The 18,096-nt window shown below is 36.3% G+C and overlaps 1 protein-coding gene and 1 long non-coding RNA gene across 23 annotated transcripts in view; one reads left to right on the plus strand and one right to left on the minus strand.

The window, feature by feature from the left end:
- The window catches only part of auts2a (activator of transcription and developmental regulator AUTS2 a), a 760,542-nt gene that overhangs the window by 407,827 nt on the left and 334,619 nt on the right, over nt 1-18,096 (minus strand). The window lies entirely within an intron of this gene.
- Nucleotides 3,813-8,955, plus strand: LOC147842104 (uncharacterized). Its single transcript, XR_015501282.1, has 3 exons — nt 3,813-5,354; nt 5,410-6,658; nt 7,091-8,955. It is a non-coding gene; the product is annotated as an uncharacterized LOC147842104 (long non-coding RNA).

Below are 18,096 nucleotides of genomic sequence, written 5' to 3' on the forward strand. Positions count from 1 at the left end.
TTTTTGGATTAAAATGATGTCGTTTACACAATCCCTTAAATTCTTTAAACAATTTCCAAGCAACTTTTTTCATTTTTAGAGAAAGACTAGACTTGAAACCCTGTACAAAAGACAGACACAGAGAAATAGGACTGTGGCTCAGTTGTGGTCATGTGACCCTAATTTGATTATATTTATTAAATTCAACTCACTTTAAGGCCAATTTCTTGAGCCATATCAGAACACACCCAGATCATTCATTCGCTCTCTTCCTCTCACAAAAAAACCCTCCAACTACAGTATTCACATATAGTCTCTTTACCACTTCAGATTTCTGCAGGCCACAGCGAGAGCTTGCCTGCTTATTCATCCAAAACAGATTCAAAACCTGCTCTTCACCACAGCGGTCTTTCCTTGTCATAGTCCAGTTGCTCTTATCATACATGAAGTCAGGATTTGGGTATTGAAAGCTGTTCATTGATCATCGCTAAAGGAGAATCACTCCCAGGAGCTATTGAAAACCAGCACAGAAAGGACCTGAACCACTGAACGTCTGCCCTGCAGGAGGCTCTGGATTCAATTCAACCTGGAATTTATGTTACTCTGTGTGTAATGCGTACTGGATGTGAAATATCACCCCATCTGTTCTTATCATAAAAGCCTTGTGCACTTCTCTCTTTCCACTGCCTCCTCCTTCCCTCCTCGTTCGGATTTTGCCCAGCGTGATTCTTCATCTCCTTTTTCTGTTCTCACTTTCCCATTGCCTCAAAGAACCCCTGCGCGGCTACCTGATCAATAGCGTCTTTACACGTTCACCTGGAACCGAACACCTCCTGGTTCTTTTGCAGGTTAAAGCCTAGAGGATCCACCTGAGGGTGATGCAATTTAGTTCACTGGATTTCTTGCACTTCCTTAGTTTCGAAGATAAATACTCTAGTCTTCTGTAAATTCAATGGTAATTTCAAATTCTCTGCTGGTTTTTTGTTAAGCTTGGTGCTTTGCTGAAAGTTCCATCCAGAATGTTACATCAGATACTATCCAGAGAGAGCACTATAAAACTATTTAAGGGGTTATAAGGCAGCAAAACAATAGTGGTACAGTATATATTGTAGCTTGGTGTCCTTTTTAATTTAATTTAATTTCTTTTTAACAAGTAAAAAAAAACAGTGCCGTCTTATAAATATAATACTTTATTTAATTCTTATGCATGTCAAGCCACCAGGTTAAACCCATTTATCAGTGACATGTTTCAAATTGATAATTAGATCTCTTTAATCGTTTCATTCATTCATTTTCCATCAGCTTAGAGCCTTATATATCAGAGAGCACCACAGTGGAATGAATCACCAAATTTTCTGGCGTATATTTTACGCAGCCACAACCCAGAACTGGGAAACACCCATACACTCTTTCATTCACACACTACGGCCAATTTAGTTCATCCAATTCACCTATAGCGCATGTCTTTGGACTGTGGGGGAAACCAGAGCACCTGGAAGAAACCCACGCGAACACGGGGAGAACAAGCAAACTCCACACAGAAATGCAAATAGGCCCAGCCGGGACTCGACCCAGCGACCTTCTTGCTGTGAGGTGACAGTTCTAACCACTGAGCCACCATGCTACCTAATCATTTTAAATATAATTAAGATGTATTATTAATCACTTTTATACTTTCATAGATTCCAACAAGCACTGTATGTTTATTTTTTTGTATAAACATGTTACTCACTTAATCACAATGCTTATTTCACAACTTTACGCTAGGTTTTGAAACAAAGTACACTGTAAAAAAATGCTGGCTTCCACACAATCATTTTGTTTTGGGGCAACATGAAGGATTTAAGTTACCAGGTTTTTACAAATTTAAGTGGATTGAACATAAACAATTAATTTGTTTTAACTCTTTCAGCTCATTTTTAAATAAGTAGTTTGAACAATTAAACGTCATTTTTTGAGAGTAAACATTTAAAATGCACACACCAAAATGAAACTTCTCTCATATACCAAGATGATGAACTAATATTACATAAATTGGATAACATGCAATGAGAAATAAACATAATAAGTCCCACATTAAATATAGAACCAATCGCCTAGAATAGCCAGAATCAAGGTTTCCCAGCTGTATTGGGCTGATTTTTCTTTTTTAATTCTGTGGGTTATCAGTTTAATGTATTGCATCAATTGTGCTTACAGTATATAGTTGAGGTAAATATTTTACTCTACCAAATGTATATTCTATCAATGGCAAAAAAAAAAAAAAAAAAAAACACTGCTAGGATGATGAAACAGAGAACGCACACTTTTGTGAGGTGCAGAGGCACTAGTGGAGAGACTGCGCATGCGACTGTTTTTATTTCCATGGAAACAGATCGGCAGCGATCTCCAGGATTGTGGCTACATAATAACTTAAAAACCATATGTAATCTACGGAAGAAAGTCTGTTGATTTAAAATGCAATTAATGGATAACATTTTTATTTTAGATTTCTAAAATATCGTTAATTTCAATTAATTTCACAAATTTTGGGTTCACTTCTGCCAGAGCTGTTCAGCACTAATCTTCACATAAAAGACATCATGTCAATCATAAGATAAAATGATTTTTGACTAAAGCACATCTTTGAAACTAATAATATACAGTTATTAAAAAAACAGCGTATTATGCATACAGTAATGTTAAAATTGTATTTTGCAAATGGACATTGGCATAATTTCAGTTTTGATATGCTAGTTTTAATTGGCTATTGGTAGGCCCAGCCGGAATCTGCGCGCGCAGAATTGTTAATCTGATTTATGTACAATGCAGTTTGTACAGTGTTATTTTCTGTCTTTATATTATATGACAAACTTGCTTTCTTTACCAAATAAAGTGAATCTAATTGGATTTACATTTCAAACATTAAATAACAGTTAAAAATATATAATTTTTTATTTCATATATTAAGGTTTCAGTTATGATACTCCCAAAATACTTTTAGCAAAATTCTCCACAGAAATAGCAAAAAAAACGTCCACAGATTCCATCTGGCCCTAGCTATTGGGCTAGTTTTGGGCTACTTTTTACTTGTCGTTTGATTAGTTTTGACTAGCCAATAAACTAATATGTGACTACTTTTTTACTGAGCGTTTGGTTAGTTTTGACTGGCCATTGGGTTAGTTTTGTTGTGAAAATCTGGCAAAGTCAGTATAAGACAGCCTTTTTGAGACTTATTTCAACCGATAGTACTTTTATGACTTAAATATTATTACCAATATCATCAAGTGAATAGACTTTCCTTTAAAAAATTACTTTACTATAAAAGTAATGGACAATGTTATTTAAGCTTTTTGTCCTAAAGAAAACCCTCCCATATCAATTTTGATTGGTCCATAGTATTCCTACTCAATATACCATCTTATTTTATCATTAAAGGGATAGTTCACCCAAAAAAAGAAGATTTACTTGGTTTTCACTGACCCTCAACTGGTTCCAAACCTATATGAGTTTCCTCTGTTAAATATAAAAGATCATGTAACCATTGACATCCATAGTAGGAAAAACACATACTATGGAAGTCAATGGTCAGAGGTTTCCAGCTTTCTTCACAATATCTTCCTTAGTGTTCAATGATGGCAGAAATGATAGACAAATGACATGTTTGGAGTGAAATAGCCCTTTAAGTATTTTTTCCAACATCATGCAGAAACTTGCAACATGCCTGGTTAGGATTTAACAGTCAAAGATTATTTATTCATGCCATAATAAAAGCATTTGCTATGGCAAAATCCCACAGTATAATAGGAATCACATTGCAAATATCGCTAGAGACTGCTTTTCTCCGAAATCTAGAGATAATATACTCTTGTGAAATCTCTCCAAGGAAGAAAATATTATCCAAAGCACTATGAGATGTTTGATGGCCATTGAGAGAGATGATGCGTCTAATATAACCACTCAGACAAATATAACGAGATCCATGTTTGTGTAGCCCAGCAGTAAGAATTTTATCCAAAAAACATCAACCAAGAATATCAACCTCTAATGTCATCCAACTGCTTCTTAGCAACTAGTGATCTTTTTTGTCAAACTCAAGCGAGGGCTGTGCTGCAACGGCCTTAAAACAAACAAATCAATATCTCTAGAATAATCAAGATTACTGGATTAAAGGGGAAACTACTGAGTCATGATAACCAGCTACTGAGGCGGAAGGACAGAATCGCATTACAAGCAATTAGCTTTGAGCTTCTGGACACAAATGACTTGAACGTGATCACATTTTTCTTCTCTTGCTCCAGTCAATTTTATGCTTCAAAAGCATTTCAGCTATGAACATGGAGCTTATACTCGGGAATTACAGTCAAATCAGTTTAGTCTGGCAAACTATACTTGGCGGAGGAGAGGAGGAAATGATGTCATCGTGGAGAACAAGTTAAGAGAAGGCAGAACAGCCTTTAACAAGGGATTTTCTTGACTTTGGTAATTATAATATCAAACTGTGTAAAGTATCTATGAAATAATGGTCAGGTTTGAGATGATTAAATCTATTTTGGATTTTAGGCAAAATATTCAATCCAGGCTCATTCTGATTACGTACCCCTATATACATTTTTGGAGAGAGCAAAATACATCCTAGGAGCTATGTTTTATTGCAGTTCTTATGAGTGTTATTCGTGTCTGCTGTTCTCACGTAAATCCACCAGAGGCTACTTACGACTGACTTACTAACTTACCATCTGACAGATCCCCCACCCTACCCCTTACCTAAACCCAACCAATAGTGTTTTATAAAGCACAGATTGACCCGCCCACCCCCTTCCCTAAACCCAACTGCAGTGTTTTAAATCCAGAAAATTCAGAAGCCAGATTCTAATCCAGAAAAAAAAAACTGATTTTTACCATATTTTCGATTTTACCACATTCTAACTCTGTTTTTTACTTGCTTATTTTATTTTTTTGATTTTTGTTTTTGTCTTACCTGCTTTCTAGAACCGTTCTTCTCCAGACTCGAACCCTATTGTCACAGTCAAATCTGCTCTGCGTCTCAAGTCTGCCGACATACATGTCAAGCTACTGGAAAAACTGGTAACAGCGAAAAAGCCGTCCATACAGAGCAGGGACGGACTGGCCATAGGGAGCACAGGGGCATTTCCCGGTGGCCTGACGGGCAATTTGGCCTGCCATCGTGACTCTATTTAATTTATTTAATTTACTATTTAATTTAGAATGTAGAGACGCTATGGTTACGCTACTATGAAATTTAGTTAAGCTAGCTGCATCACTACTTGTAGCGACGCTACTGCCAACACTGCGTATTTGTAAATACACTTTTTAAAGAGGTACCAGTAAATAATATCTCACATTGACCTGGTTTACTACAAGGAATGGCTGGAGTTTCCAAATACGCCTACACAAATCGTATTTTGAAACACTGGCCTTCGATTCCAGATGTACATCAGTTGATCCACAGAGAGCTGAATTCCATCTCTATATGAGCCGTTCAAGACCCTCGTTCTTGAAACCTTTTGGCCAGACCAATGGAAAAACAAACATAAACGCAGAGAGCTACCAGCTTCTCCATTGACTCATATCTCCACTGAAGTTTCTAAGAATGCAATAAAAAATTTTTAAAAATGCTTTGTGCATATACAATGGAATCCTGAAGAAATGTTTGGTTAGCAACCTCTCCTCAAATAGGAGGAAAATGGAAGGAATGAAGAGAATACAAAAACCTTGAAGTATCTATAGTCCTATTCAATGCTCGGGAAAACAAATGTTACAGCAACAAACAATGGGTGTAGTGTATTTAATGAAGAAAAAATACAGGACTTTGTTTGATTCATCATTTAGGATCGGTGTCAGTCGTCTATGAAAGTGAGCACTCTCACTGTCTGTTCAGCCTTAAATTAGAGCACAACAACAAAAACTGAAGTGTCAAATCTAAGTAAATTGTATAATAAGGGAACACAAAAAAACATTGTCACTTTCTTAAATATTCGCGAACGATATGAATTATCAGATTATTAAGCATCAAGGGCTGCATGGTATTGGAAAAATCTGACATAGAGATAGTTTGTATTTTTGGGAATTATAATGCAATGTTTACACAATTTACCAGATGACTTATTTGCCCTATTTGGGAATATGTTATGTATTTGTTTATTGGGAATAATTGATTGATTGGGATAATTCTGTAGGGGAGTGAATGATAAAATGTAATAAACAAATTACAAGCATAGACAAATAGAGCAAATAAATAAAAATAAATATTGTGCTTAATGGTTTTCAGAGTGGTCAAATTGGTTTCAGCTACACAAATTGGAAAAATGCAAAAACAAAATAACACCTTAAAGACTTTTTTAAATAGTACAATAAAATATTTTTTATTAAAGTGACAAATAGTAAAATGTTACAATTTGGGATTAAAAATGTCCAAATGATAAACGTTTATCCATTATGGTTGAACTCTACAGTAAGTCCACAAATCTCATGTATTTTAAACTGCGTGGCAATATAATTATTAGGAATAATACTGGTTCGAGCTCCGGCTGGGTCAGTTGGCATTTCTATGTGAAGTTTGCATGTTCTTCATGTGTCACGTTTCCTCTTGGTACTGCGGTTTCCCCCACAATCCAAAAACATGCGATATGTGAATTAAACAAACTAAATTTGTCTTAGTGTATGTGTGTGAACGAGAGTGGCATTCCGCTGTGGCAACCCCTGATTAATAAAGGGACTAAGCCGAAAAGAATATGAATGAATGAATAATTATAAAATCCTAAACTATAGTCTCGGATGTGACAGATGCACACATTGCGATATCGATGCTGAAACAATAGATTGTGCAGCCCTAGCAAGAAGTAGTGTGTAAATAGTAAATAAACATTACTTTTTTAACAGTTTGCATCTGAACGCAAATACTGTACAGTCTACTGCCACCTACAGGTATGGAAAGTGTCATGAGTAGTTGTAGTTTTCGTTTTCTCGTGTGTTGTTATTTGAAAGGTAAGTTTTATGTATGTTATTTTCTAGGAAAGTTTCTCTAATTCAGTTAGTTTAGTTTAGTCATTTATTTTGGCTTAACCCCCTATTTTCTGTAAATAAATAATATGTTCTTGTTAATTCTCAGTGGTTTGTGTTTTGGTGTTTATCTTGGGAAGAGAGAAAGCAGGATTGTCATTTTAATCTCTGTTATCTTGTTACATTTTTTAAACTTCGTTTTGATTGTTTTTTTTTTTCAATTTAATTTGTAACAAAAGATGAAACCACTCAAGCATTCGTAAAATGAACTTTCATGTTTCAGTCAGCTGTCGCCCATTTGCTGTGTTCACACACATTTGGCCCAGACAGGGCCAAACACAGCCAATGGGGGGCAAGAAAGGTTTTTTATCACCACTAGTTCCTTGACGTCAGTGTGTTCCGGGTTTAACAACCTCTCATAGACCATTTCAATGTGGTCATGTCTTTGGCCCATGAAAATTTCCTGCTTGTTATCAAACTATTTAACTGTAACAAGAGGCAATTGAATCACATAATGTAAAAACAGGAATCATGACATTATTTATCAAAATACTGCTCTTTTTAGATTCTCTGAAATTATAAAAAATAAAAGATGTAAAACAGGAAATACACTGGGACCGTTGTTATTGTTTACATCCCTCATAATGGTCTATACAGCAAACAAGAAGCTGTTTACACTCTCTCTACAATAGTTAAGTGGCATCGAAGACTTCAAGGACAACACATACACTTAATACACTTTATTAAACATGTAAACATAAACATCATCTATATACTATATACTGTGACTGCAGGTTAACTACATTTATATATTCTATATATTAGATTGTGATAGAGGATCTCACATTGTCCTTTTAGGAACAAAGTGTGTGTGTGTTTGTGTGAGTTTATACAGCCTCTCCTAAAGGGCCATTAGTTTTTGATGTGGGCTAAGTGGGCCGCTTTGACTGACGTGCAGTTTTAGCGCTGCTGCTCTTTAAGTGCTGTAGTGAGCTGCAATTAATACTGGCTCTGCAAGTGCTCTGACTGACAGCAACTGTCCGAGGCATTACAATCCAAACACGTAAACTGCCTGCGCTTTATTTCAGCAGATGAACTGCCCGTCCTCGAGTTGACGGACAGGCGGCAGGCGGGATGTCTATTATCCTGTCTTTAGCCCAGTCGCTACCACAACAATGCTTAACAAGCTTGTCTGCGAGGTTAACGCCTTACCCAATCCTGTCAAGCCGAGACGTTGTAATACATGGCGAGCGGAAAAAGAGCTAATTCTGTCCCTTCCGTAGAGGGAGAGAGAGAGGGAAAGATGAGCAAGGGGGAGAAATTAGAGGCGTACTGTGATAGGGGGACATCATGGCCTAGTCTTGTCAAACAGCATTAAGACTCGGAGGAAAAGGAAGCGCTGGGGGCTGACAGGAAGTAGCATTAGCATTACATTAGCACCATTATTACTGGCTGTGCGTATGAGTGACTGTCACACAGAGACAACATTAGGGCAGATTTCTGTGGCAGAAACACAGAAAACAGAGAGAGGGGAAAGAAAGAGAAGGGATGTATAAGCAACTCCAGTAGATTGAATGAGCACGGCCCAAATTGTAGCAAGGACGTAAATACTTAGTAATAATCTTGCAAAGAAACATCTTGCTAAAAAGATTCCTGCACTGTCAACTTTTTGATGAATACAATAGCCCCTTTCACACATACAGACCTTTCCGGAAGGTTGTATGTGTGAACAGGTCCTTTTTGAAAATACCGGTAAATTCGTTCTGGCTATTTTCCGGAAAGAAAAGTTGTAACATTACCGGCAATTTGCCGGAATGCTGCGCTGTGTGAATGCAGAAGGAAGATTGCCGTAAAAAGCGCGTGCACGTCTAGAACGTGCTGACGTGAGACGTCTGCTTTAGCCAATCACAACAGTCAGACGTATTTACGTCCGCGCGGTTTGTGAGAATAAAAGCCTTTGAATATTTTTCCAGACACATTTAGCTGCTAGAAGTTAGTCAGATCACGTTTATATGTTCTTCTTAATGCCAACTGTGTAAATAATCATCGATGAGATGCTTATGATAACCCATTGTTTGTTTACCTTCAAGCTTTGCGTGTGCCTGTGAAACAGCCAGTGAGCGCCTCCACACGCACATATTATGAACATCTCGACATGCGAAAGTGATCCTGCGAAAGTTGTTCACAATATTGATCATCCACAGAGTTTGTAATTTAGTCAAATGTTTACAAATACAAGCGCAGCCGTTTAAAGCTCATTTGTGGTGAATGATGTCAGAATTTACAGGTATTTTGGAATGGATGTGTGAATGCTCTTTTCCGGAAAATTTCCGTAACGTCCTCGCCTGTGTGAACAGCGCTTTTTTGAATATACCGGTAAAGTCGTTCCGGAAATTTTCCAGATATTTACCGGTATCACTGTGTGAAAGGGGCTAATGTGTATTTATATGGCGCATTTATTATGTATGGCCATACACCTAAAGAGCTTCACAATCATGATGGGGCGGGGATCCACACCATCACCAGCGTGCAGCAGTGTCCACAGTGTATATGCAGGAATCCTAAAGGTAACTTTAATACCTTTTTAAGACTTTTAGAAGACCTTCTCAGAATATTCTAAGACCTCATCACCACTTTAAGTTCTTATTAGTATGAATCTAAAGATGACAATAAAATTCACTATGTTAAAAGTACATTCAACATAAATGTTGTCAGAACTCAGATCGATGTCCATTAAGATAAAGATTAGATGATCAATAAATTATTGCAACATATGCTTTCAGTTCAGATGGACACCTTATACAGTATTACAGTTGGCCAAGCCAAAAAAAAGCGATATTCCATGACCAGATGTCATCTATGTTAGACTGTGTAAATTAGTGGATGCATGCAGACCCACTAGAAATATATTCTCATTCTACAAATAAACAGCACATTTTTGTGATGTCTTTTTGTTAGGATTCCCGCAACACGAAATGACAACTTCATCAAAATGCTTCAGATCACTTTGCTTTTAGTTTAAACTACTTAGTCGTATTTAACACTACATATTATATTGTTTGAAACAGAAGAAATGATGGTTTTCATGTGTTTTAAGCAGATTTGATCACTGTTAGCACTTAAAAAAGCTGTTTCCCAAAAGGCAGAATGAAAAAGAAAATTCTGTCATTATTTAACTCATCTCTCACGTTTTTGCTGAAAACAAAGGAAGATATTTAACAGGATTTCAATAACTATAGAGATCCTTCCACACATATCCACATTTGAGTTTGAGTTTAGCAAAACTAAAAAAAAAAACTTACTGTATATAAGTTTGGAACAGTATATGATGATGTAGCTTTTATTTTTTGGGTAAACTATTAACTATTATTAGTATTAATATGATAGCATTAACTATTATTAAATATCTACCTTTAAAAATCTGTTGTCCTAAATTGTAAATGTTTAGTATTCAAGTAAAAAATCTGTTCAAATCTAATTTAAACGTAATTTCATATTCAGTTTTATTAAATAACACTTACATACTTCACATTCAAATAGTTTTGTCGTATGATTTAAGCCTTCTAATGAAATATTAAAGCACCTCAAAACTCCCCTTAATTGGCAACCTGTTCATGATGAGAAAAACCATTGCAATCCAGAAATGGGAGAAAGTTAATCTTAGAGCATGTTTAGATGCCTCCTGCAGACACTGACTCTGACCACTCAGGGCTGTGTGTAAATAAGAGGGCACACTGATCAGGACAAAAGTGGCCCTGTGTCCTCTTCGGCACTGTCACACTGTGTACATTTCTCACACACACAGCTGAACACAGCTCCCAGCGGCAAGGCCAAAGAACGTGTGTTTGTGTCTGGCCAGATGGGCCTCTCAGCATGTCACACACACATGCACACACATACACACAGAAAAAAAAAAAAAACACTTCACATTCACACACAGATACTGACTCATAAACACACACACATACTGTAGACACACACAGCCTCCCAGGCGGATGACAAGCATGCTTACCTCATCTGATTAGTGCATGAACTCAGACACACACTTCAACTCTCCATGCTAGAGCTGGCCCACATGGCTTTTCTTTTTGGGACTTGTTCATATTTAATGTATACGCTACATACGCAAGTGGCCAAAAGTGATGTGCATATTGAGGAATGTGCAGGAGAAATACTGCTCATCGAGATATCAATAACTGACTGTGTTGATTATTAAATTGCTAATAAAAATGTAATTAATTTTGATACCGGTATCAGCTCCACATAATAGATCTGCGCAACATAACTATTTTTTTTCTTGTTCTTTTCTTTTCTTTTTTGTTTAGGCTTATCAATACTCAATGTTACATAGAGAAGTGTCCAAAAGTGGTGTCCAGTCTGGAATAATTGTTATAATCACCAGCAATCAAGCAGTTGCAGATTGCTAGAGAACTACAATTTGACCACTGAACAGAACCACAATTACCACAATGCCTTGCGTCAATCGACTCCCGCTACAGCTGACAATAATTCGAACACTCACACGGACACACAGCTGAAGCTTGTCATCACTGAATTCCAGCACTATAAATCCACCTCACTCACTCACTCACTCACTCACTCACAATAGTTGCTGAGTCTTGTTATCCTGTAGCACTATGAAGCATTTTCTTTCCTTGTCTAGCCATGTTTTGACCTTTTACCTTGTTTAACATTTTGATTCCTTGCTAATAAACTGCATGTGGATCCTCAACTCCGTTGTCCGACACCCTTGTGTTACAATAATATTGATGTCTTTTTCCTTATTTAAATGTATTGATGTTATGTATATGTGGAGGTTGTAAACTTTGTTAGCTTTTTTATTTCTTATTAAGTGATGTGCTCAATAATTGCTGCTAATCAAATATAAAGGAGAATAAATATTAAAGGGATAGTTCAGGCAAAACTGAAAATCATTTTCTCATCCTTCACTTGTCACAAGTCAGTTTGAGTTTCTTTCCTCTGTTAAACACTAAACAAATTATGTTAAACAATTGGAAACTGGTAGCCATTGACTTTATTGACTTTATTACAGTTTTCATTTTTCAATATATTTATTTTTTGTGTTCAACAGAAAATGGAAACTCATAAAGGTGTGGAACCACCTGAAGGAGAGTAAATTAGTGACTATTTTAATATATTTCATTTTATTTTTATTTTTATGGTGTACAGTCCATTTGATTATTACAGATGTTTTGCTCAAGAAACTTTTTATTACTTTGTTGTTGTTGTTGTTGTTGTTTTTGTTGTTGTTGTTCTTCTTCTTCTTCTTTTTTTCTTTTTAAGTATTAATGTCAAAAATACTGTGTGGAAAAATGCAAGTGGTGCTCGCTGCAGAGCCACTTGAGGAGAGCTGAGCTCCAGCGAGGGGGAGCTTAAGCTTGAGCTCCACCTTTTTTGCACTTCTTCTACGAGTGATGTCACTGGGGGTAGGGTTAGGGGTGGGGTTGGTGTACGCATTAAAACAGCTGACAGGAGGAGGAGCGACAGCTCATGCTCCCCCTCGCTGGAGCTCAGCTCTCCTCAAATGGCTCTGCAGCGAGCACCCTCTCGAAAAATGGGCATAATGGAAATCTTATCATTTATCTAATAACTTTATTGCCACTTTCTGTCCATGTTATCACACCATAGCCTAGAAAATAAGTATTAATTACAACTTTTTTTAATGCCATTTAAAAAAAAATTAATAAATAAAATAATAACTTCAATACTATTTAATACTGTAAAAAAATGCTAAATGTTATTGGTTACACTTGTTCATGCTTTAGTCTTTAAAATATAGGCCAGCCTGATTGGCCAGACAGATCCCACCAAGAAACTTGACTATTTTACGTATTATCAGATAATTGGCTAATTCGTAAAGTTCATAAAATTCAACAAATTTAATTTATGTGAAAATATACGATTTTTAAAATGATGCACGTCCCCTAAACCTAGCCCTCATTGGGGGATGAGTAAATCATATAAAAATGTAAACATGCAAATTAATATGAATTAAGCCACTAAATCAAAAACGTATAAATTGCCAAGAGAGTTTGGTGGATAATCAGTATTTTAAGACATTTTTTCTGCTTGACCATGTTCCAGATACATAAACAGAAAACCAACTGCTTTACTTTTACAATCAATACTGTAAGTAGGAGTCAATAACAAAAAGTCAATAACAGGACTAATATTATCAAATCAAGAGCCCAAAATAAAGTGAGCTTCTTTTAAACAGCATTTGATAAGAAGTGTAGACAGCTGCCATAGCAGTTATGACAGCTCTCGTAATGATTATTTCCAAACATGTCACATTCCTGCAGCCTCTAATTACCAGTGGGTTAAGAGGCGTTCGTTCATATATCTCTGTCATACATGCCTATAAGAGCTTGACAAAGAGTTGTTGTGGAGAGCAGAGCAAAGCAGAGCAGAGCTGAGTGTTTGCTTTTTCCTGACAGAAGACTTTTATCAGGAGGAGGCAATATGTAAGGAGTTGAGACTGCTGCTGGCTTTATGTTTATATATGACTGCTGTTGCTGGACCTGCATGGGATTTACTACAAAAAGGACTGAGCCTAGAAAGACCCTGTCTGTCGGGGTGCCTGAACAAGTATATCCGATTTATGTCACTTTAAGATTATTAGTTTTGTTAATAAATAAATAAATAAATAAATAAATAAATAAATAAATAATAATAAACAAACAAACAAATAAATAATAACAATGAATGTGGCTTAGTCCCTTTTTTAATCAGGGGTCTCCACAGCGGAATGAATCACCAACTTATCCAGCATAAGTTTTACACAGCGTATGCCCTTCCAGCTGCAACCCATCACTGGGAAACATCTATACACACTCATTCACACACACACACACACACACACACACACACACACACACACACACACACACACACACACACACACACACACACACACACACACACACACACACACACACACACACTTTTCTTTCCAAAGAAAATGAATAATATAATATAATATAATATAATATAATATAATATAATATAATATAATATAATATAATATAATATAATATAATATAATATAATATAATAAATAACAACTTAATAATACTACTACTAATAATAATAATAAATAAATAAATAAATATAATAACTATTATGTGTTTTTTTAAAGTGACTTTTACCCTCCTGTGTTTTAATGTAAAAAATAAAAAGAATATACTGCACATGTAATGCCCTGCATAAAAAAGCATTTATGGCCACATAATATATGCCCTTTCCCAGTGTTGGGTTGCAGCTGAAAGGGCATCCACTGCGTAAAACACATGCTGGATAAGCTGGCGGTTCATTCAGTTGTGGAGACCCCGGATTAATGAAGGGTCAAAGCCATAAAGAAAATGAATGAATACATGAGTTTTTGGTTGTTTTTCTTAATAATTAAGATAATACATGGCTACAATCACTAAACCTCAAAATCTTCAGCATAACATTTCCTCAGAAATGATATGTAATCAGCCATACGTCCTTAGCTTCTTTCAGGCTGGGCCAGACTCCAGCATCTGTCCATATGACACTATATGACCGACGCTTTGGAAAATGGTCTTATGGTAATCCTGTTTTTCTTTGCAGTATGTGACATAAATGCTCCTCTGTAGTGGACAGCTGTTCAGGGCTCAGGAGAGACGGCCAAGGCTTCTGAAGCCGAGACTGTGAACAATATTTTGTGTGACAGCGATATAAAGGTGAGTCAGAGCTGTCAACTGAGTCAACTCAGCAGGAAACACTGAGACCCATCTGCTGGAGCTTCAAAACCACACACACACACACACACACACACACACACACACAGATATATATACAGACACTTGCCATTACAAATACACAAAGGCAGAGAGTGCAAGATGGGCTCCACTAGCTGCAGGGAAAAAAACTGGACTGTTTTACAAACAGCTTGGTTAAAAAAAAAACTATAATGATAAAGTAGGTTAGTTTTGTAATACAAGACAATTTTGTTATAATATGAATATACATAGTGTTTTTAAAATGAACACTTAATCTTTTTTTTATTTCCAACAAGGAGAAATTTGATTGAAAGACTTAGGGCTCTGTTTTAAGGATCTACGCGCAGAGTCTAAAGCGCAGGGCCCATTTGCTATTTACATGGCGGACTTTGTAAGTGAAAAAACTGATTGCTTTACTAGCGATAAAACAGTTAAACAGAACATTTGCAGCAAGAGGATAAAGAATGAGCCTCCTCCAATCGGCCATTACTTTCACTTTCTCTTTCTCACTTTGGTGGATAAGAAAACAGTTTTGTAGGCTGCGCACAGACATCCATTAGCCTACATAATTAATTTTGTTTGTTAAGCGCAAAGATTCGTTTCAAAACAAATTCTAAATTCACTTTCCAGCAGACAAATAAATGAGTAATAATAAAGAAGTGTGGTCAAAAAACTGAGTTATATCCAAACACACATGCTGTCCCCCATATGGTCTAAAACCTGATAGGTGGACAAATCTAAGCTTGTCACCAACAATGCGCCTTAACACACCTCTTTTCTAGACCGAAACATCCATGAGTCCACAAAGTGGCGCAAATGTATTTGCTATTTAAACAACGTGGCAGAAAATGAAAATGGGTGTTTGAGAGGTGTTTTGATAGTTTAGAGTCTCCGTACGACAAGCTAAATATAGAATGCTGTCATTTGAGCTACAGATAACTTTATGACCTCTGCCCTGTTGCTGTTTGGTGTGTGTGTGTGTGTGTGTGTGTGTGTGTGTGTGTGTGTGTGTGTGTGTGTGTGTGTGTGTGTGTGTGTGTGTGTGTGTGTGTGTGTGTGTGAGAGAGAACATACATTTGACGTACTGCTCATAGACATTATAAGAGAAAGCATGCTCCGCTTTCAGTCCGTTGCTTCAACAGGTCAACGCGGCCGCCATCTATAATGTCTAGGTTCTGCCAGTCTCTGTTCAAGATTTGTTTAAATGCAGTGGTGTAAAGTAACTAATTACAAATACTCAAATTACTGTAATTGAGTAGTTTTTCTCAGGAATTGTGATTTATTAAGTAGTTTTAGAGAGTACTTTTACTTTCCCTTTAGTACATTTTTAGTGTTGTATTGGTACTTTTACACCACTACTTACCTTCAACCTGCAGTCACTATTTTACTTTTTCTTGTCTATGGGGATTAGAAAAATCAGTCCTGTGATAATGTCATTATGAACTACCTCAAGACATAGGCACTTTATAGTTGCAGCAAACTGTTGGAAAGCATTCAAGTGTCAAAGATGATGTTTAAAATCTTTACACGCACTTGACCCAGAGACTGTTTAGATGCATGTCACTGATGAGAAGATGACGAATGTTTACTGTATGATGACCAAAATGGCCTTAAACACCCAGCAGGCACAAGACTTCAACATGACCTCAGATTGACATTGTACATCAACGTCGTGGGGCGGTTGCATTTTGTTTGGAAATGAAAATCAGGTTGTTTTTACAATTCAACCTCCAGCAGATGTCAATGTCCAACGTCCAACCTAAAATCAACCAAATATCAACGTCTAATAATGTTACAGCTTATGATGTGTGGACATTACAACTATGACATCTATCAGATGTTGGATTTTGGTTATAAGATGCTGGCTCGATGTTGGATTTTGGTCACTTTTCAACAGAACCTAAAATCAACCAAATTTGACATCATTTGACATCATTATTGGAAATCAAAAAAATTTTGTCCTTAGACGCTGGCTAAACATTGAATTTTGCTCACCTGATATCACAACCTAAATCTAACATAATATTAATGTCTTATGATGTTGTGGGCCTGCTGGGTAATAACTAAATGCACTACAGAATGTCACTACTCTTGAGTACTTTTGAAAGGGTTACTTTTTACTCATACTTTGATTAATATTTACAACAGATACTTTTACTCTACTTACACTACATTTTAGGGCAAGTAATGGTACTTTTACTTGGTACTTTTACTTGAATATGATTTTCAATAATCTCCCACCACTGTGTAAATGTGTGAAGTAACACAAGCAATGTATTAAAGTTATACTGATTTTCCGAAATAAACTTTGCTTTTCGGAATAATCCAGCCCAGCTCTTTGATTGGACGAACACAATATGCAGCCTATGCTCCCAAATGTTTTGTGTTTTTTTCGGAATGGATTAATTATTATGCATTGGACTAAGTGTGCAAGGTTTGTATATTAGAATGACTTTAAAAACTAGTGATGATGGCTACTTTTGACAGTAGTTTTGCAAGGATATTCTGTATCTTGAAAAGTATTTTAAAAAGTGTTAAAATATTCAAATACACAACACATTAATTATAATAAACTTAACAGTAGTACAAAAAAAAGTCCATTTTATTTTTGACAGAACTTTTGCCATCACAAGGACATATTTTATTTTGAAAAGTATTTTAAAAAGTGTTAACATATTCAACTACATTAAACATTTATTATAATATATTACTGTAATAACATAATTTTAGTTCTGTGTAATTAATTAATGTAAAATATTAGCATGTATTAAACTGTATCAGCATTCATATTTCACAATTTTACTGTATTTCCCTGAATTAAATGCATCCTTTGGCAACATAGGAAAGTGAATAAACAGTTTAGCAAAATATTTACCACATAGTCATAATCTGTTTACAAGTTACAATTAATACGCGACCATGAAACATCACTATGTTTGACACGCTCTTTAAACACACACCTGTGTCATGCATCACACACACATACACACACACACACACACACACACACACACACACACACACACACACACACATGAATGGGCAGAAAAGAAGAGCGAGGGAGAAAGAGGAGGAAACAATGCAGAAAGGGAATTTAATTCTCCAGCATCCAGCATAACTCAAGTTTATGGCCATTGCCTTGGTGTTTGATAAAAGCTTAAAGTGTCCCAGCCATCACTTCCCTCGGACTGCTCCATGAGAGATGGATTTGTCTGCCTTTAATTCAGCCATGGGCAGAATACACATGATGAACGAGAGAGAGAGCTACACAATCTCTCTCCCTCTCTCTCTAACAAGGACAAATGGTATCTGTATCCTTCCTGTCTTCAGCTTCTGTTGAAGGAAAAGT

The sequence above is a fragment of the Danio rerio genome, chromosome 10 (genome assembly GCF_052040795.2).
Source record: "Danio rerio strain M-AB ecotype USA chromosome 10, GRCz13ab, whole genome shotgun sequence".
Classification (NCBI taxonomy): domain Eukaryota; kingdom Metazoa; phylum Chordata; class Actinopteri; order Cypriniformes; family Danionidae; genus Danio; species Danio rerio.